The sequence below is a fragment of the Salmo trutta genome, chromosome 8, assembly GCF_901001165.1.
Source record: "Salmo trutta chromosome 8, fSalTru1.1, whole genome shotgun sequence".
NCBI classification, from domain to species: domain Eukaryota; kingdom Metazoa; phylum Chordata; class Actinopteri; order Salmoniformes; family Salmonidae; genus Salmo; species Salmo trutta.
In genome coordinates, this window is record NC_042964.1 from 41,949,131 (window position 1) to 41,971,442 (window position 22,312).

The window sequence follows — 22,312 nt, forward strand, 5'->3', positions numbered from 1 at the left end:
TGATTTCTCTTTCTACTCCTCTACCTGTTCATCCGCATACATAAGTTTGTGCATGTTTGTCACATGCCTGTGTGATCCAGAGCTGAGCAGCAGCTGTGACCTCCATGAAGGTTTTCTCCCTCCCTCCCTCCCTCCCTCCCTCCCTCCCTGGTACAGCTGCTCCAACCAGAAGGGTTATTAACCAGCAGTGCTGTAGCTCTGCCCCAGTCTGGCACCTCAGCTCACTGCTGGCTGGGAGGTTGTCAGACTGTCTGGACAGGACTCGATGGGCTCTTATTGAAGCTCTAAAACAGATATGCAAATGTTCTGTAAGAGTGGTAAGGCGTGGACCTTTCCTCGGATCCTGTCTGGGACTCACCTGTCAAGCCAGGGCCTGAGAAAGTTACTCTACATTTAAGCAATAAGGCCTGAGGGGGTGTGGTATATGACCAATATACCACGACTAAGGGCTGTTCTTAGGTGCCTGGATACAGCCCTAGCCGTGGTATATTGGTCATATCCCACAAACCACTGAGGTGCCTTATTGTTATTTTTTTTAAATGTACCCCCTTTTTCTCCCCAATTTTCAATCTTGTATCATCGCTGCAACTCTCCAACGGGCTCGGGAGAGGCGAAAGTGGAGTTATGCGTCCTCCAAAACATGACCTGCCAAATCGCGCTCCTTAACAACCGCCAGATTGACCCGGAAGCCAGCCACACCAATGTGGCGGAGGAAACACCGTTCAACCAGTTGTGGCACAGCCCGGGAATGAACCCGGGTCTGTAGTAACGCCTCTAGCATTAAGGAACTGTGTGATGCAATGCCTTAGACCGCTACACCACTCGGGAGGCCCCAACCTTATTGTTATAATAGACTGTTTTCCAATGTAATTAGAGCAGTAAACAAGTAACTGTGCATCATACCAGACAATATACTCAAACTAACCGGTTTATAATATACTCTGATCCAAAACATTTAATCCTAGTAACAATTCCCTGTCTTAGGTCAGTTAGGATCACTACTTTATTTTAAGAATGTGAAAATGTCAGAATGATAGTAGAGAGAATTATTTATTTCAGCTTTAATTTCTTTCATCACATTCCCAGTGGGTCAGAAGTTTACATACACTCAGTTAGTATTTGGTAACATTGCCTTTAAATTGTTTAACTTGGGTCAAATGCATTGGCGAAAATCTGATATCAACTTTGGAGGGGACAATTACATGAAATTTTCTCAAGAGCAATTCCTGAGGGGGACACCAAAAGTAGTGCTGTAACACATAGCCTACATTGTAATATGGTAAATGTATATTGAGGAACCAAAGAAATAAGGTGTTTGCCGTACTCCTAACTACCAGTACCCAAAACTACACAACTAATCACAACAGCAATACCATTGCCTTTAACAAATCTTTGTTCAGTCACCAGTTTAAGTTGAGAGTGGGGGTATCCATGGCATTTTCCAATTATGTTCCTATTTTACAAGTCAAAAAAATTGAGAACCTTTCATAATGTTGCCAAACAAAGACTCAACAAACTTACCTGAGACTCCCTGTCTCTGCCAGTCTGTCCCTGCATATCTGTCCCCAACTCTGCTGTCTGTGTGCCATCTGTTGCCTGCTCTGCCTAATGACATCATTGTGAAACATTTCCATTAGAATTTCATTTCTTTCTTATGAACATTTTATCAACTAGTCTTTGAGATATTAGGCTACTAGGGTTCTTACTATGCGTTTTGGTGTATTGAAAAATACTCTGATGTCCGTCTTTTATTTTTCTGCCATTTTTCTACCTGGCTGGCTGGCTGGCTACACACACAGTGTGAAGGTTATTTACAGTAGGAGATGGGCTTCTATCATCTACAATCACTCTATTTGGGCTTAAATCTAAAAGGTAGCTAGCAAATGTGAAACGGATTAAAATGACAAGAGTTGACAGCTGTATGAGTTCACCATTTACACAACATATGCTGCAACCTTTTGTAATTTTAATAGTTTGTTTCATATTGGCTGGCTTCCAACAATAGCTGAATTTGCAAAGCTAGCAAGCACCAATTCAGTTTCAGTGGTGTTTGCTATAATCTTTGCTACCCGGGTTAAATAAAGGTGAAATAAAATAAATAAATAAAAGTTCACTTGCGACAATTTAGCTTTTGCAACGAGACCATTAAATATATTTAAGACAATGGTAGAAGAGAGTGTAGTTCTGTTCAGTTTGGATTTCAGTTTATCGCTAACCTTATCACAGGGACTTTGAAGCACTAATTTACATCATCTGCATGCTGATTCCATCTTTGACGACGCCACATAAATGGAATAGGTACTAGCTAGCTTAATAGTTAATATTTGTGCGCTAGCTCTGCATATTCAGCTAGTGTGTGTGCGCGATTGACTGGATTAACCTCACGTCAGTTACGTAGCAAGCTAAGGAACTGGCAGTGGATCAAACCATTGTGAGGCAAAGGGTGGGGGGGTTGCAATCTTTTGAAACTTAAAAACGCGCTATTAAGTGTCTATAATCAGCACAATTGCTTTCATTGCGTATTATTAATATTATTTAAATTACATAGTTATGTTTCAGTACTATATTGGGGGGGACAAATCATATTTTTCCCAGGATGGGGGGGTCGTGTCCCCCCCGTCCCCCCCGGTATTTCCGCCCCTGGTCAAATGTTTCGGGTAGCCTTCCACAAGCTTCCCACAATAAGTTGGGTGAATTGTGTCCCATTCCTCCTGACAGAGCTGGTGTACCCGAATCAGGTTTGTAGGCCTCCTTGCTCGCACACGCTTTTTCAGTTCTGCCCACACATTTTCTATAGGATTGAGGTCAGGGCTTTGTGATGGCCACTCCAATACCTTTGTTGTCCTTAAGACATTTTGCCACAACTTTGGAAGTAGGCTTGGAGTCATTGACCATTTTGAAGACCCATTTGCGACCAAGCTTTAACTTCCTGACTGATGTCTTGAGATGTTGCTTCAATATATCCACATAATTTTCCTGCCTCATGATGCCATCTATTTTGTGAAGTGCATCAGTCCGTCCTGCAGCAAAGCACCCCCACAACATGATGCTGCCACCCCTGTGCTTCACGGTTGGGATGGTGTTCTTCGGCTTGCAAGCCTCCCCCTTTTTCCTCCAAACATAATGATGGTCATTATGGCCAAACAGTTCTATTTTTTGTTTCATCAGACCAGAGGACATTTGTCCAAAAAGTACGATCTTTGTCCCCATGTGCAGTTGCAAACCGTAGTCTGGCTTTTTTATGGTGGTTTTAGAGCAGTGGCTTCTTCCTTGCTGAGCGGCCTTTCAGGTTATGTTGATATAGGACTCGTTTTACTGTGGCTATAGATACTTTTGTTCCTGTTTCCTACAGAATCTTCGCAGGGTCCTTTGCTGTTGTTCTGGGATTGATTTGCACTTTTTGCACCAAAGTACGTTCATCTCTAGGAGACAGAACGCGTCTCCTTCCTGAGTGGTATGACGGCTGCGTGGTCCCATGGTGTTTATATTTGCGTACTATTGTTTGTCACAGATGAACGTGGTACCGTTAGACGTTTGGAAATTGCTCTCAAGGATGAACCAGATTTGTGGAGGTCTACAATTTTTTTCTGAGGTCTTGGCTGATTTCTTTTGATTTCCCCATGATGTCAAGCAAGGAGGCACTGAGTTTGAAGGTAGGCCTTGAAATACATCCACAGGTACACCTCCAATTGACTCAAATTATGTAAATTAGCCTATCAGAAGCTTCTAAAGCCTTGACATCATTTTCTGGAATTGTCCAAGCTGTTTAAAGGCACAGACAAGTTAGTGTATGTAAACTTCTGACCCACTGGAATTGTGACACAGTGAGTTAGAAGTGAAATATTCTGTCTCTAAACAATTGTTGGAAAAATGACTTGTGTCATGCACAAAGTAGATGTCCTAACCGACTTGCCAAAACTATAGTTTGTTCACAATACATTTGTGGAGTGGTTGAAAAACGAGTTTTAATGACTCCAACCTAAGTGTATGTAAACTTCCGACTTCAACTGTAAGTCTATGTATGTGTGTGTATATATATATACACACACACAGTATATATGTGTGTACATACAGTACCAGTCAAACGTTTGGACACACCTACTCAATCCAGGGTTTTCTTTATACTGGTCTATTGGTTCAGAAAGGTCAGTAGAGAGATGAGAGGTAGGACAGTGCAGCAGGAATGTTTGCCATCTCCTCTCTCTCTCTTAGCTCTGCCCCAGTAGGGGTCTGCTGACCTTGGGCCTGCTGTCTGATCACGGTCATCCTCTGACTTAGAGTGTCCCCATCAACCACACATCACCAGGACAACCCAAAGTTACCCCAGCAACCGCACATCACCAGGACAACCCAAAGTTACCCCAGCAACCGCACATCACCAGGACAACCCAAAGTTACCCCAGCAACCGCACATCACCAGGACAACCCAAAGTTACCCCAGCAACTGCACATCACCAGGACAACCCAAAGTTACCCCAGCAACCACACATCACCAGGACAACCCAAACCCCCCCGCTCTCTCCACACACACACACACACACACACACACACACACACACACACACACACACACACAGCCTGCCCCCTGAGATATGACACCTGACATTTGAGAAGGGTCAGATGAAGGACAGGAATGGCCAGATAATTGTCTGACTCAAGATTGTGTGTGTGTGTGCGTGCGTGTATGCTTGCTTTTGTGCGTTTGTGCTTCTGTGTGCATGCGTGGTATGTGGTTGTATAAAAGTCAATGTGAGATTAAAGAGAAGAGCAAGTCAAGGTGGTTCTGGGAGAGGATTCATTAGTGTTTATATGTCAGAGATCCCAGAACAAAGATAAAGGATTTGTGTAGCTCTGTGTCTGTACAGACAGACCAGTGATGGCTCTTGGCTTTTAGACGGCACCCTGTTATGAAAGGGCACAATGCTACCTCCCCTCCTCTCCTCTCCCTCCCCTCGTCTCCCACCCACTGCATGGCCTCTCACAGTGTCCCTTAATTCATCACTCTCAAACAGCCTCTCACCACCCCAGACCCAACAGATCCGTCTGTCTGGAGAAGATTGATGTGCTTGTACTGATATCTGACCACTGAGATAGAGAGAGCGAGCGAGACCCACACATCTTTCATCCCTCGTCCATGTCTAAACCTGTTTTCACACTGATTTCCTCTCAGTATCCCTCTCTCTGGTGGACATCCGGAGCCTTGCTCAGTCGACTCTGCTTGTTTTAACTAGGCAATTTTCCCTGTCATTGGGAATATAACGATAACGTCCTGCTTCAGTGTTTTGAATGAGCACTCAAAGTATGGAGAACTAAGCAGTGCAGTGGCATATTAATAGGCCTTCCTTCCACTCGCTGGAATAAAAACAGCTCTGAATTTCAAGGCTATTGCAATATGCAGCATGTTAAATTATTGGCCATTGGTTAGAATGGAAATGTGCCTTCTGTCTTTCTCAACACTCCCAGATACACACAGACTAGAAGTTGGACTCAGACCTGAGGACAATCAGACCCGGATCTGAACGGTCCGATCATAAAAAAAGGGGGACCCAGATCTGAACGGACCAAACCGCTCGGGTCCTAGGTCAGGTCCGGTGTATTCAAGTTGGGGTGGACCCATGAAGACCTCTAACACAGACACGTTGAGAGGCATAAGGTTAGCAGCAGTGCAGCACCCCTCGATTGAGAGCAATTGTTGGGGGTTAAGTGCTTTGCTCAAGGGCACAACGACAGGCGATGTTACATGGGATCAGACAGAGTCCAGCAGCTTTCCAATTCAGTTCCATTCCCATCTTTGTGTTGCCCGGCACAGGGCTTGACCAGAAGCCTTCCTGGCTGCTGGTCCACCTCTCTCACCTCTAGGCTACTGCTGCCCCTTACACATGAGGAAGAACTCGGGACAAACTGAAAGTATTTGAAACAAAGATCAAAGATCAAAGATTGGTTAAACAATCAATTAATAAAGCACTGTAGATCAATACTTTTCCCATGGAATTGGGTAGTGGTGCAGGTGGCCTTTAAAAAACCCAGAGATGTTCCAAGGTGTTTTATTCTCTGTGCTCTAGTATCCACTAACAGCCCAAATGTACCTGGTTATGTAAGCAGACCGTTAAGCCCTGGGCATCGTTTTCCTTCTAAGTGTTTAATTGGCGAGTGCAACTATATTGGGCCATTATATTGGTTGTCTCTGCTCATCTCTGTTCCGGCTTTAATTGCTGTCTGAAATCTACGCCACAGTTACAACGACTGCTGCTAACAGCGTGATTTTAAACACAACGCTGCTGCCACAGCTCAGTGGGTTTATTGTGTAATCCTCACATGTTCCCATTTAGAGAGGTCTGTCACGGTCTACATGTGTTGCTAGAATCTGCCGTTTCTGCGCTGATCTATATGTGGGTTGAGCAGACACACACAGCTACTCTGCACAGGTTTATTGACATCTATCCACATATATATAACGTGTGTAAACAGAGCTGTATACATACGGCGGGCATACTACACCATATCATCTCCCTGCTTCCACACCTGAGGAGGAATCAGAACATTGGCTGGTTTGTTGTCATTGGTCACTGAGGTGGCTGAGGCCACCGGCTGATAGGCAGACGTGTCACCCTTCTGCGTCTCCTATTGGGGGAGACATCTGTGTTGATCCCTCAGTGTTGGCCGGAGGTAGAAGGGCTTTGAAGTCTACAGGGAGTGATTAACCTGCTGATGATTAATGAGCCCTGAGAGATGCAGAGCATCTCCAGTTCAGAGGGCACTGCCCTGGTGGCTAGAGGAGGAGGATTCATTTCTCTCCCTCCATTGATCTGGGATGTTACGCAACGTCTCCATCACAGTCAAAACCCCCCCTCCAAGCAACAAATGCCTTATGATATGGGTAGAAACTTAGTCCAAAAAGCTAGCTAAGAACGTGAAGTAGGTTAGAGTGCTCTCACGTTCAGACATCTCCATGACAACAGGATACAATGATGAGGATATAGCAAGAAAACTATTTGCGGTGGTGACAATTGGTTATATTCTCCTATCCTCCATCAGAGCCTCCCCTGTGTGATGTGTCACCTCTTTGATGGTTCTGCTGTATTTAGGTTGGAACCAGGGAGACAGAATAGACCGAGATATCTCAGTGGAAAGTGGAGCAGCTGTGCAGACTGGAGGTTGATTGTGTGAGTCAGAGAGCCCATAGGAGCTGTCATAGTTCTGGTAATGTAGGTTAACTGTGCTCACAGGAAGAACACAGGGCTCAAACACAGCTTTAATGACACGCATTACACTCATGAAACTGACTTTTATTCCACATAAAGGTATGAATAATTGGTTGTCTTTTGCACATTCTGTAAAATGTTTTATGGTTATGTGGGAAAAAGTTGAGATTGTGATGTTACATTGATCTTTGCGGACAACGCGCACGCATGTGTGCATGCGTGTGTATGTTTCTATGTGTGTGTGTACACACGTGTGAATGTGTGTTTATAAAGTGCATGTGTGTTGCAGAGATAGGAGAATAGTGTGGAAGTTGCATGAGTTGTGGCAGTAAAAGTGTCTTAATGATCTCACCCTGTATGCCCTCTGTCCTCAATCTCCCTCTCCTTTCATCAGAGAGTGGCTCAGCCATCACGTCCTCCTGTATTGGTCTGGGAAACTCCCTGTCTCCCCCTGCTGGTCAGTCTGGCAAACCCATTCCAGGATACAATGGTGAGCACTAACCTGTCTCTGTCATTAAGCAGAACTATCCAGGGGCGGGGCCACAAAGTGCGTGAGGATGGTTGGGGGGTGGTCCTGAGGGGGGCTAGGCCCCCGTCCAGAAGTTGTAGAATTTTAATTTTTCAAACACCTGAAAGAGCTTTTTCCTGCAATCTAGAGCCATAATCATTATGCTTAATGTTATGTAAAAAAAAAAATTATTTCTGTATATCTAAGCAGAAAAACCTCTTGAGCTGTCTGTATCCTCCTGACTGGTGGTTATTTTTTAAAATAAACTAAATATGCTTCTCTGCTAAAGTCTGGGTAAAAGATTGAAAGTCTACCAACCTTGCCAGCAGGCATGCCAGCTAAGGTACACTATATATACAAAAGTATGTGGACACCCCTTCAAATTAGTGGATTCGGCTATTTCAGCCACACTCGTTGCTGCCAGGTGAACAATATCGAGCACACAGCCATGCAATCTCCACAGACAAACATTGGCAGTAGAACATTTTTGTGACATTTTTTTTTCTCCCCAATTTCGTGATATCCAATTGCGATCCAGTTTCATCGCTGCAACTCCCCAACGGGCTCGGGAGAGGCTAAGGTCGAGTAATGTGTCCTCCGAAACATGACCCGTCAAACAGCGCTCCGCTTAACCCGGAAGCCAGCCACACCAATGTGTCAGAGGAAACACTGTTCACCTGACAACCGAAGTCAGCCTGCAGGCGTCCGGCCAGCCACAAGGAGCCGCTAGAGTACGATGAGCCAAGTAAAGACTCCCGGCCAAACCCTTCCCTAACCCGGACGACACTGGGCCAATTGTGTGCCACCCTATGGGACTCCCGGTCACGGCCGGCTGTGATACAGCCTGGGATCGAACCCGGGTCTGCGATGCAGTGCGATGCAGTGCCTTAGACCGTTGCGCCACTCGGGAGGTCTGAGTTCAGTGACTTTCAACGTGGCACTGTCATAGGATGACACCTTTCCAACAAGTCAGTTCGTCAAGTTTCTGACCTGCTAGAGCTGCCCTGGTCAACTGTAAGTTCTGTTATTGTGAAGTGGAAACGTATAGGAGCAACAACGGCTCAGCCGCGAAGTAGTAGGCTACACAAGCTCACAGAACGGGAACACCGAGTGCTGAGGCGCGTAGCGCATAAAAATCGTCGGTCCTCGGTTGCAACATTCACTACCGAGTTCCAAACTGCCTCTGGAAGCAACATCAGCACAATAACTGTTTGTTGGGAGCTTCATGAAATTGGTTTCCATGACCAAGCAGCCAAGCATCGGGCTGAAGTGGTGTAAAGCTTGCCGCCATTGGACTCTGGAGCAGTTGAAACGCGTTTTCTGGAGTGATGAATCACGCTTGGCGGATGCCAGGAGAACTCTACCTGCCCGAATACAAAGTGCCAACTGTAAAGTTTGGTGGAGGAGGAATAATGGTCTGGGGCTGTTTTTCATGGTTCGGGCTAGGCGCCTTAGTTCCAGTGAAGGGAAATCTTAATGCTACAGCATACAATGACATTCTAGACAATTCTGTGCTTCCAACTTTATGGCAATAGTTTGGGGGAAGGCCCTTTCCTGTTTCAGCATGACAATGCCCCCGTGTACAAAGCGAGGTCCATACAGAAATGGTTTGTTGAGATTGGTGTGGAAGAACTTGACTGGCCTGCACAGAGCCCTGACCTCAACCCCATCAAACACCTTTGGGATTAATTGGAACGCTGTCTGCGAGCCAGGCCTAATTGCCAAACATCAGTGCCCAACCTCACTAATGCTCTTGTGGCTGAATGGAAGCAAGTCCCCACAGCAATGTTCCAACATCTAGTGGAAAGCCTTCCCAGAAGAGTGGAGGCTGTTATAGCATATTAATGTTGTGGAGGCTGTTATAACATATTCATTTTCGAATAAGATGTTCGATGAGCAGATGTCCACATACTTGGTCATGTAGTGTAGAACTATCTACTCTAACTTGACTGATAGCCTGAAATCGCTTCTTAGTATCTAGTTATGAGGTTGGGAGAACCTATCTGGGCTAGCTAAAGCCAACTTCATAACTTTTATAGGTTGCTAGTAGTATTCCAGAGAAACAACAACAACAACACATTTACAACAACAAATCTGTATTTTTTTTAAACAGGACAAATATGACGGGGCACGTGCCCCCTATGGGCATGACGCCTCTGGAATTATCCCAAATGTTCTGAAATGTCTCAGTCAATTTACCTGACCAGTATGCAGAGAGAGACACTGCTTTTCAGGCTTTGCAACTGTAATCAGTTACATGTAGTTGTCAAATACAGAAAGGTATTAATGCCACACTGTAATTGTTTTAATAGGGGCACGTTTGAGAGGAGTCTAGGCATATTGGCTTGGGAAAAGAAAAAACACACACCGTCAATACAGTGGTTGAACTTTAGAGCAACCCACATTTTGACATCCCACATTGCCCACTGCTGAAATATAAGCCTTATAAATCAGATTTCTATGCACCTCTCTCTTCTCTAGTCACAGTGATCGACGATGATATGCAGCAGGTGACGCCAAGGACCCTGGGAAATATTGTGGTGAGGTAAGCCAGCCGCATGGTCATGGCCACACCTCTGTGAACAGCTAAGTCATTCTGTTATACTGCCTCTGTCACCTGGAGTAGCAAACCTTTCTGTCTCTGTATCAGGGATAAACACACAGGGAGATAGACTCACACACACACTCACTTTTAGAAACTTAAGCACAGTAAAAATAAGTCCTGTTTTATATCTGTTCAAATAGGAGAGTGAAATTGTTTTATGGAAATAATTTACTTTGAATCGATCATACAATTTCTTTTTATATCACCCAGGGCTACATGCAGCACCACCGTCTCCATACAGATAGGTCTCCACTGTAGTAGCTCCCTCAGGACCTGAGAGAGAAGTGTGTGTGTTGGGAGCTGATTGTGTGAGCCAGGTCACGGCGAGGGCACTTCAGTCCTTCCTCCCCATTGTGCTCTTCTCAGTGAGCCTGTTACCTGGAAATCACTCCCATCTTCCATTCGCCACCTCATTGTTATTGCTGCCACTGTTTCTGCACCAACAAGGTGGATTACAATGGATTCAGCCCAAGCTGCTGTGGAGCTTTTCATCAGAGAACAAATAGCCGCAACTCTTATAACCAAACCTTTTCTCTGTTTAAGAACTAACACCTTTAGCTCTGAGGTGAATTGATAATGGAGAATCTCTCTTCCAGAGTCAAGATGGGAGGCATCAAAAGTATTTTCTTATAGTGCATTGTGTAAATTAACCTTAGGCATTGTTATTGCCTTTGGGTGGCGAGGATCTCATGCGCTAAGAAAAAGCATTAGTGCCCTAATTGAATTTGGTTTGTTTTGTTGCTTCAGATGCTGTTTTGTGCCTGTGTGTGGAAGAGCATTCAAAAAAAGGTGACAGCCTCATTAGGATATAAATGCAGGTGGTTGAACCATGGAACATTATTAGGTCTTGGTTTGTTCAGAGCAATACCAGGGGTGTCCTAGATCTGGCTGCAGTCAAAGAGACAGGGAAAGCTTCTATACTCTCACCAACAGTACAGCCTTTAAAAAAAAATCTATTCCAATTTTGTTCAAAGGTTATTTGTTCTTAATGCAACTACGCTACACAAACAGGCTGCTTCGTAAATGGGTGTGATGCAGACAGGGCTTGAACTTGGATGACCCTCCTCAAGAACAGTTGGAGGTGATCGAGAGTGACCCTGGGTAAACAAAGGCTCAGATACTCAGTCACCCTATACCTGTGTGTGTGTGTGTGTGTGTGTGTGTGTGTGTGTGTGTGTGTGTGTGTGTGTGTGTGTGTGTGTGTGTGTGTGTGTGTGTGTGTGTGTGTGTGTGAGTGCGTGCGTGCGTGCGTGCGTGCGTGTGTTGACACAGAGGGTCAGGTCAGACCCAGCAGACACTGGGCTCCATGTCTGAACCCACTAAGGTGTAGTGTAATAGTATCCACTACCTCAGCCCCCCAGCTCTTTTATAAACCTTATAGACTGACAGGCTTGTCTTTCTAATTTAGACACTTGCTAAACCCAATGTATTATACAGGTTTAGATATCCTAGAGTATCTTGTCTCCCCATAGAAAAACAGTGCCTTAGACATCTTGATGCCGGGGGGGGGGGGGGGGGGGTTATTGGCATCATGGGTAAGAGAAGAGTATGGCTCATTCTTCCCTCTGTGCCACTCTAATAGTCCTCACCGTGATTGGCCTGGGGATCCAGCTGTCCCACAATGTCACCTCACTCACTCCTGCTGTCTGTTGTGTGTCAGACACCTGTCTCTCTCACTCACACACACCCTCTGTCTCTCCTCTCCTCCAGGCTGCCACTACCACCAGGAGCAGCCTTATCTCTGTGGCAGAACCAGGAGCTTTTCAAGGAGCTCTACTTCACCGTTCCCTGTCGGTGATCTCACCTTAGATCTTATTCACGTTTTAGCATCAGATAATAATTCACCACGTTACTGTGGTTGGTTGGTTGGTTGGTTGGTTGGTAGGTAGGTAGGTAGGTAGGTAGGTAGGTAGGTGTGTGTGTGTGTGTGTGTGCGTGTGTGTGTGTGTGTTCACTGCTTTGGATTTGTCACATACTTACCAATATGCATAATGACTTTGGATTCTAGATTTAAACTTTAATAACCATGTAAATCATGGGACAGGTATGTGGGTGAATTTTTTGCTGGCCTGTGCTGCCATCTAGTGGTTCAAATGTACTGTATGATTATACACTGTGTGCACAAAACATTAGGAACACCTGCTCTTTCCATGACACAGACTGACCAGGTGAATCCAGGTGAAAGTTATGATCCCTGATTGATGTCACTTGTTTAAAAGCCACTTCAATCAGTGTAGATGAAGGGGAGGATACAGGTTAAAGAGTAATTTTAAAGCCTTGAGACAATTAAGACATGGATTGTGTATGTGTACCATTCAGAGGGTGAATGGACAAGACAATTTAAGTGCCTTTGAATGGGGTATGGTAGTAGGTGCCGGTTTGAGTGTGTCAAGAACTGCAACGCTGCTGGATGGTCCACTACCCAAAGGACATCCAACCATTAGAGTCAACATGGGCCAGCAACCCTGTGGAATGCTTTCGATACCTTGTAGAATCCATGGCCCGATGAATTTAGGCTGTTCTGAGGGCAACTCAATATCAGGAAGGTGTTCCCAATGTTTTGAGTGCAGTGTAGATAACAGAACAAAAACACCCAAAAGTGATCTACACTAGAGTGGTGATTTTATCTGAATGTCAGTCATTACCTGCTCTTTTACCTTAGGGTTTCTATGTCACCATGGACGCAGGCTACGTGGATGAGGAGGGTTTCCTGTACATCATGTCTCGCTCTGATGATGTCATCAACGTGGCGGGCCACATGCCGGCGGCAGGGGCACTGGAAGAGGTTTGAGCGGAGAGACTAATAGGTCCAGATTGCATGGATATGAATCTACCTGTTAACAGGTTATTCCCTTGTGTTTTGGTGTCTGTGGCAGCCACACGGTGGAGACATATAGCTAATAACTGGAGTAGAAATGTCATTAGGGAAAAAGGTTTCTCCATGTAACCTGACCAGAAATGTTTTGTAACATTTCTGAGTGTTACAATACCTAAACATCAGACTGTTGCCATGGTTACTCCATGGATTTTCAGTCTGACCAAAGTCACCCTAAAAAATAATCAATAGTCTCTACAAGCCAGAATGTTGAATGAAATGCTATTTACGGTTACTTTCCAGGTTGTACATGCTGTTGGTCCTGTTGGTGGTGGAGATAGGGTATCCACAGGAAAGTGTTGTTTGCCCGGCGCCTTTAGGGTCTGTCGCTTGTATTTTCAATCTCATTTCCTCACAATCAGCTGAAAGTGTTTGCCGTTTGGTCTGTGGTTCTGTTAGGCTCTGCCATATTGTGCAAGTGTTTGTCACGTGCGAATTGCATCAGTATTGAAAATAAAAACCAGAAGTACAAACCGATATACAGACCACTGTATTGAAGGTTGGGTTGATAACACTTCCCTGTCACAGGAGGTTGGTGGCACCTTAAGTGCGGAGGATGGGCTCGTGGTAATGGCTGGAGCGGAATTCGTGGAATGGTATCAAATACAACAAACATGGTTTCCATGTGTTTGATGCCATTCCATTCGCTCCGTTCCAGACATTATTGTGAGCCGTACTCCCCTCAGCAGCCTCCACTGTTCCCTGTGAATATGTTGTATCAGATTACCTCCGACATAGGGACAAAACCGGCGGACAACAGGTAAAATAAGTTGAAATGAAGTTTGTTTAACATTCTGACTTGTAATGGGACTGTTTTCGGGAATGCTGTGTGTAAGTATTTCACTTTCGGATTCTAAAAGAGGCTATGTGTGTTCCAGTCTGTCCTGCTGCACCCCGGGTGGTGGACTGTGCTGTGGTGGGTCTGGAGGACTCCCTGAAGAGTCACGTCCCCCTGGCTCTGTGTGTTCTCAAAAACGGTAAGAGACACAGTGACCCAGAGAGATACAGGATAAAGGTCAGCAATTTGGGGATCCAACATTCCTGTGACTGTGGGGTTATAGGAAGTCAAACATCTTTGTATGTGTGTCTGTCTCAGACCTAAAGAAGAGCCAGAGAGATGTGGTGAAGGAGATGGTGAGCCTGGTCAGAGAGACCATCGGACCAGTGGCTGCTTTCAGGAAGTTGCTGATTGTCAGATGTCTCCCCAAGACCGGTTCTGGGAAGATCCCTCACTCCTCCCTGGCAAACCTGGTCAACGGGAAGCCATACACGGTAACTCACCACACATTTACCCACCATGTCAGTGCTTGTCAATTCTGTACTTGGATTGAAGTCAACAACAATTCTTTGTAGCATATTAGAATCTGAGGCATTCAGGCACACTTTGAGGAATGGCTGCATATTAATAAATAAAACAGTTTTTTTGGTTCTGGAAGACAAAGGGGCAATTATTCACCAATAATAGCACTGGATTATTATTCCTGTACAGCTGCCAATTATCTGGCGAGTCGGTGTTGAATCAATTTAATTCTTACAAATTGAATAAAAGTTTGAGGATTATATGAAAGATGAAATTCACTTACGATGTAATAAGATTTAAACAGAAATGGAAAGAATATTGCTACTACTAGTAGTATGGAAGACTGTGTCTATCTCCACAGATATCCCCTACCATTGAGGACCCAGATTTAAACAAGTATATTGAGAAGATGGCAAAACAGGAGCTGAGACCCGCTGGACAGTGACTCTCTAACCTCCTGCTCTAACCCTCCAACTGGGCTGCAGACATTGCAGAGTCTACCATGAAGGGTGGACTAAAGCTGTTCTTCTGACTAGACAGAAAACAGGCAGGTCGCACAAGCTGTATGTACTTTAGCCAACTCCTCTGACTTTCGTTGGCGTGACAACGAACATGGCACAACAGGAGTTGACTGTAGCACAAGCAGGTTTGAAAACCGGTCACTGTGTATCTTCACTATTCCACTGAAGACACTCCCAATTGTAGACTTAACAGTTGCACTGTCTAACATTACCCAAAGGGAACAGTCATTCTGAGAGATGGGTGTCACTACCTCTGTGTGGGGTGACATTGAATAGCCAGGACAAGAAATGACATGAAATATCTTGGTGGTATGTACTGTAGACCTTGAACAGTGGTTAACAATCTTGTGAAAATGTGCAGTATATTTACTCTGTGATTAATGTCACATCCTGACCAGCAGAGGGAGCAATTGGATTAGTTTTGGTCAGGATGTGACAGGGTTTTTGTGTGTGTGTGAATGGTTGTTGGTGATTAGGACTCCCAATTGAAGGCAGGTGTGTTGAGTTGCCTTTGATTGGGAGTCCTATATAGGAGTGTGTGTTTTTCTTTGGGGTTGTGGGTAATTGTTTCTTGTTTAGTGTGGTTGCACCTGACAGGACTGTTGGCTGTCAGTTTTCTCAGTTTGTTTTTGTTATAGTGTTCTTGCTATTAAATTCAAGATGACTAACACTAACTCTGCTGCATCTTGGTCCTTTCCTGAAGACAGCTGTGACAGAATTACCCACCAAACCAGGACCAAACAGCAGAGGAACGAGGAGGAAGGATGGACATGGGCAGAGTTAAGGAGGAGCGTTTCCTGGGCGATGGAAGAGTTTAGGAAACTCGAGAGGCAGCCCCAATAATTTTTTGGGGGGGGCACAAGGGCAGTTTTGCGGGGCAAGAATGGAGCCCCAGGCCAGCTCCCCGCACTAGCATGGAGGTGCGTGTCTCCAGGCTGGCACGTCCAGTACCAGCCCCACGCATCAGGCGTCTAGTGTGTCAGCCCAGCCTCGCCTGTCAGGAGTCGCCAGAGCTGCCTGCCAGTCAGGAGTCGCCAGAGCTGCCTGCCAGTCAGGAGTCGCCAGAGCTGCCTGCCAGTCAGGAGTCGCCAGAGCTGCCTGCCAGTCAGGAGTCGCCAGAGCTGCCTGCCAGTCAGGAGTCGCCAGAGCTGCCTGCCAGTCAGGAGTCGCCAGAGCTGCCTGCCAGTCAGGAGTCGCCAGAGCTAGCTGCCCGACTGCCCGGAGACGCCAGAGCTGCCCGACTGCCCGGAGACGCCAGAGCTGCCCGGAGACGCCAGAGCTGCCCGACTGCCCGGAGACGCCAGAGCGGCCCGACTGCCCGGAGCGGCCCGACTGCCCGGAGACGCCAGAGCGGCCCGACTGCCCGGAGACGCCAGAGCGGCCCGACTGCCCGGAGACGCCAGAGCGGCCCGACTGCCCGGAGACGCCAGAGCGGCCCGACTGCCCGGAGACGCCAGAGCGGCCCGACTGCCCGGAGACGCCAGAGCGGCCCGACTGCCCGGAGACGCCAGAGCGGCCCGCCTGTCCTCCGGAGACGCCAGAGCGGCCCGCCTGTCCTCCGGAGACGCCAGAGCGGCCCGCCTGTCCTCCGGGTCTGCCAGAGCGGCCCGCCTGTCCTCCGGGTCTGCCAGAGCGGCCCGCCTGTCCTCCGGGTCTGCCAGAGCGGCCCGCCTGTCCTCCGGGTCTGCCAGAGCGGCCCGCCTGTCCTCCGGGTCTGCCAGAGCGGCCCGCCTGTCCTCCGGGTCTGCCAGAGCGGCCCGCCTGTCCTCCGGGTCTGCCAGAGTGGCCCGTCTGCCCGGAACTGCCAGAACCGGAGCCACCTCCAGATATAGGTGGGTTGAGGAGGGGGTAATGTCACGTCCTGACCAGCAGGTGGAGTAGGTGTATAGTTTTGGTCAGGGCGTGGCAGAAGAAGTTGTTTTCTATGTTCTGTCTAGGTTGGGTGTTTCTATGTAGAGTTAATTGGGGTGGACTTCCAATTGAAGGCAGCTGTGTGGTGTTGCCTTTGATTGGAAGTCCTATATTAGTTGGGTGTGTTTGTCTGTGTGTTTGTGGGGAATTGTTTTTGCACTGCGTTAGTATAGCCTGCAAAACTGTTGGTGTCGTGAGTATCGTTTATTGTTTTGGTTTTTTCTGTGGATGCTTTACTCTTGTTTTTGTGAATTAAAAGAATGAGTATCCACAACTCTGCTGCATTTTGGTCCTCCTTTCCTCAACACAACGAAGATCGTGACAAACGTTTGAGTATTTTTGTAAATTGATGTGCTCATTCACCGGATGTTTTGGTGGGAATACATTTTCTGAACATCATGCGCCAATGTAAAATGGGGTTTATGGATATAAATATGAACTCTACATAGAAACACCCAACCTAGACAGAACATAGAAAACAACTTCTTCTGCCATGCCCTGACCAAAACTATACACCTACTCCACCTGCTGGTCAGGACGTGACAACGTTGATAAAATTTACAACAGTTATTGAAAGAATTATAGATACACTTCTCCTTAATGCAACCGCTGTCTCAGATTTTAAAATAGCTTTATGGCGAAAGCACATTTTTCAATGTTCTGAGTACAGAGTTCAGCCATCAAACCAAGCTATACAGTTACCCGTCAAGTTCTGGAGTCAACTAAACTCAGAATTTGTATTGTAAATCTTCCTTTGCTGATCTTTGTCGGAATGCACTCCCAGGACTCCCACAAGAAAGGTTATTTTTGTTCGAAAAACTCCATATTTATGTCCAAATACCTCCGTTTTGTTTGCGCGTTCAGATCACTAATCCAAAGGCATAACGCGTGAGCGTAAAACCAGAGACAAAAAGTCAAATAGATCCATTACCGTTCGTAGAAACATGTGAAACGATGTTTACAATCAATCCTTAGGGTCTTTTTAACATAAAACTTCGATAATATTCCAACCGGACAATAGCGTATTCATTACATTTCTTTCACATGCATTGCTTGCTGTTTGGGGTTTTAGGCTCGGTTTCTGTACAGCACTTTGCGATATCAGCTGATGTACAAAGGGCTATATAAATACATTTGATTTGATTACAGAGGAAAAAGAAGGAGCGGCGCGCAGTAAACAACTCACTGGTCCCAGGTAGTCCACTGATTGACTGAGCTCCTATTCTCTGCCCAGTAACAGTAGAAGGATGAAACAAGTTTCTAAAGGCTGTTGACAGCCAATGGAAGCCTTAGGAAGTGCAAAATGACCCCACAAAGACTAGTTTGAATAGGGATTAGATAGAAAAACTACAAGTCACTTCCTGGTTGGATTTTTTTCTCAGGTTTTTGCCTGCCATATGAGTTCTGTTATACTCACAGACATTATTCAAACAGTTTTAGAAACTTCAGTGTTTTCTATCCAAATCTACTAATAATATGCATATCTTACTTTCTGGGAGTGAGTAGCAGGCAGTTTACTCTGGGCACGTCAGTCATCCAAGCTACTCAATACTGCCACCATCCATAAGAAGTTTTAAGATAGCAAACATTAGCTACCTAGGCTAACTGAGGCTGCAGTGCATGCGCTTCCTCATTCTACAATTACTAAACTCCATACAGAAGCCGCCTGCCTATCTGTAGGCCCTTGGTCGTGGTAGCCTATCCTTTAACTTTTAATTCCATTGATTTAGATATCTCCTAACTTTTGCCACACTGGAAATGAGGCTCTGAGTGTAGCCTATTGCCACTTTGATGACAACAACAAGGTCCAATCTCGTGAAAAGCAAGAGCAGCAGCATACATCATATAATGTATTGCTCTCTCTACTGCAGCAGTCGTGTTTGGATCTGTTATACAGTTTCTTGCTCTCTCTACTGCAGCAGTCGTGTTCGGCTCTGTACAGGCCCTTCTAGACAAGTCAGGTAAAATTACAATCATATCAGATCCGACCCAGACACGTGACATTACTTCGAAACCTGGATCCGGACACTCAGGTCCCGAATAGGGTCTCGGTACTGTGATTTGGGTACGGGTGGATCCATGGACCTCTAAAAGGCAGTCCTTCGATATAAAGTTGTTTTTGATGAAAACGTGTCAGTTTGTCACTTTCATGAGGTTGTAATAATAATTTCAGCTTCTTAAGACATTGTCTCGAATCTAGGGTTTGCTTTTAGATTTCGAGAAAGTAAACTAAGAACGCATTTTCACTTCTGCCATTAACTTCTCAAACCCTGGTCTGGTCTGCCGATTTTGTTTCGCAAGCATTCCCAAAAGACTCGCAATGTTACGCCTCTGGGTTTAGAAACTGTGCCAATATTGTTCAAATAGCAATCATGCATTGTGTTAATTATTTATAGAAGCGACATCTCCATTGGCAAAAAAAGTTTAAGGATGGGTCTCACAGAATCTCAGTTGAAAGTGATTTTAAAGGTCCAATGCTGCCTTTTTAAAAACGTCTGGGTAAAAGTTAAGTGCCTTACTGTGATTCATCTCAATTAAAATGGTCAAAAAGAAACAAAAATAGTTCCTTAGCAAAGAGACTGTCTGGGAGTGGTCTAAGTGAGGGGTCTAACTGGACGGGCCTAATAGGAGGGATGTGTTTATGTAACCTGAGAACTTTCGGTTATTGGCAGAGAGGTTTGAAACTCTCTTTGTTATTGGTCTATTGAAGGCCCAGTGCAGTCAAAAACGTGATTTTTCTGTGTTTTATATTTCCACACTATGAGGTTGGAATAATTTGAAAATGATAATGCCCTTTTAGTGTAAGAGCTGTTTGAAAAGACTGCCTGAAATGTCATCCTGTTTTGGTGGGATGGAGTTTTGGCCTGCCAGGCAGTAAATGAGTTTATAGATCAATAAGAGACTTCCAAACCTCTGCCAATAACAACAATTTCCCATCCCCACTCAGACCACTCCCAGACAGTCCTAGCAAAAGTCTTGCTTGAGAAATTGCTTTTTGCTAAGGTATTTTTGTTTCTTTTTGATTGAAAACAATTACAATAAGGTACTTTATTGTTAACCAGAAATGATTTGATATTAAGATTTTTAAAAAGGCTGCATTTGACTTGTAAGCAATTTGGGTCCAGGGAAACATCTGAGCCCTGGGTGTATTCGGGTACGTTAAACACTGAACATTGTAGTTAGTAATAGACTGAATAGAGCTGTCACGATTCCCTATTCCATCTGATAGAAATGTATTGTGTAGAACAAAAATGATTGTCTATCTGAACATTCTGTTACGTTATGTCCTCCTGAAAAGGCCCCTGCAGTTGCTGGAAGGGTCTCCCACCTCATCTTAGCTTCAGTTTGGGTTCAATCCTCATGCTGCCAACATTTTAACACAATTACTAAAGCTTACTTTATACCTACTTACAGACTTCAACAAACTCCCACCGTACAAATCAAAATCCTTTCATATTACTATGATAACAACCATTTAGCAGTCAACGGAATATCGCTCAAAGCACTAATGATGCCAGAACTGAGCTCTGGAGTGGATATTCCACATCCTGCATCTATCATCCAATCTACCTTGTTGATAAATTGATATGTTAATGTGTTTTGCCATATATATAAAATTGTATTTATTTATTTGGGGGGAAATCCCAGCCCCCGGTAGGCCATCATTGTAAATAAGAATTTGTTCTTAACGGACTTGCCTAGTTAAATAGAATAATTGTCATGTTTATTTTATATCATAGTTTAATATGAATTAACTCTTCATACTAGAGCTCTGAAGTGAAGCAATGAGTGAAAAAATTGTCATTTCAACGGCTACTTCACTGACAGTATTTTTTTATTGGCAATGAAAATTTGTTTGATCACCACTTAGTTTTGACCAAAATACAATTAGTAATGAATAAAAAATGGACACAAAATAAAATGATTCTTTGTTTGTGCAAATTGAGGATGTAAAAATCAACAAAAAAGTCAAACTTGATCGAGTACTCCAGCAGAAATAACTCAAAGACAGGTAGGAGGGCTGTACAATAGGTTTCCCTGGCAACTCAGACAAAAACAAAGAGTTAACAGTTACACCAATGTCACAGCAAGCAACAGGTTTGTCATTAAAATTCACCTCACTTCGACATGTTCATATACACTCTACGCACACTGAGTTAAGCAGTCTGTCTTTCAGTTATTTCTCAGCGATGCTAAGTCGGAACCCACAGCAAAATAAAAAAAAGTCCAGCTTGAGTTTCTTCATGTATGGCTTTATGGTCAAGGTACTGTAGGTGAGTGAGATCATCTGATGAAGAGTGTTCCTGCTGTTAGTTTATCTCTGAGCTGAGTAGCTTCAGAGTGGTGTCTCTCTTTTAGTCTGTGGCTGTAGTCCACAGTTTCTGTGGTTGTTTCAAAGTGCTTGTCACATCATCAGTAGACGTCACAGTGCGTTTCTGTGTCCTCCTCCCAGAATGCTTTGCTATGAGATGGGCTCCGTCATGATTGTGAGGTGAGGGGCTGTGGCTGGTGACTCAGATACATGGGGCTGTACACGCCACTAGAGGGAAGGCTTTTCCAGCTGGGCGGAGGGAAGGGGGGGGGGTCACATGGCGACCAGATGGACAGTCTCTCCAAGGTGAAAACACACATTTATCGGCACAATGGAAAATAACTATGTACAAAATGGTCTCTCGGGGAATGATGGAGAAATATTCAAAGAGCAGCATAGTTTAACCAAGGTCATGGACTTGAAATGGGAAGCGGGGGTTTATTTGCACAAACTCTGAATATCTTTTCTTTTTTTGTAATATAGATGTGTATATATTTATATATATATTAAAAAAAAACTCATATTTATATTAATTTACAGATAACCTACACATCTCCTGGTAGAAGAAATACACAGTACATTATGCTTCAACAAGTTATTGTACATGTAAAAGGTAGAAACGGTGACAACAGGACAGACTGAAGGAAAGTAGCACCGGCAGCTACTGCCCAGGTTTCAGGGGGCCTTGACTTGTAAGTGCAGAGGGGGGCGGCTTGGCAGGAGGCACCCCTCGCTGCTGTCCCCCCCCCCTCTCTTTTTGGGGGGTAGGGTGGGTGGGAGTGTAGGTAGGGGGGTGCTTCTTGGCAGTGCGTCTCATCAGAATGTTTGTTCCAGGCAGGATGACCCGTCCAGCAGCTCCAAGGTACAGTAAGACCTTCTCTACATACAGTATCTGGACCTGAAAGAGGAGGTAGGGTTTAATTACACTGTGAAGCTTTATCCACAGTCACAGTGCTACTCTTCCTGGGGTCCAAACACATTAAGGCACTTACATCACACATAAAATAAAATATAAAACAGTACATCATATAACAGTATTAAACCACTACATATCTACAATACAAAATGTATAATACCG

At 45.0% G+C, this 22,312-nt stretch overlaps 1 protein-coding gene and 1 pseudogene across 5 annotated transcripts in view; one reads left to right on the plus strand and one right to left on the minus strand.

Annotated features, from left to right (window-relative positions):
* Positions 1–14,935, plus strand: part of LOC115197976 (acyl-CoA synthetase short-chain family member 3, mitochondrial-like) — a 46,457-nt pseudogene extending 31,522 nt beyond the window's left edge.
* A 5,804-nt stretch (positions 14,936–20,739) lies between these two features.
* Positions 20,740–22,312, minus strand: part of LOC115198986 (liprin-alpha-2) — a 193,938-nt gene continuing 192,365 nt past the window's right edge. For all 5 annotated transcript variants that reach the window (XM_029761466.1, XM_029761463.1, XM_029761462.1 and 2 more), the window contains one exon: positions 20,740–22,132. The gene's annotated coding sequence lies outside the window, so the exon portion shown is untranslated. The remainder of the gene's footprint in view (positions 22,133–22,312) is intronic.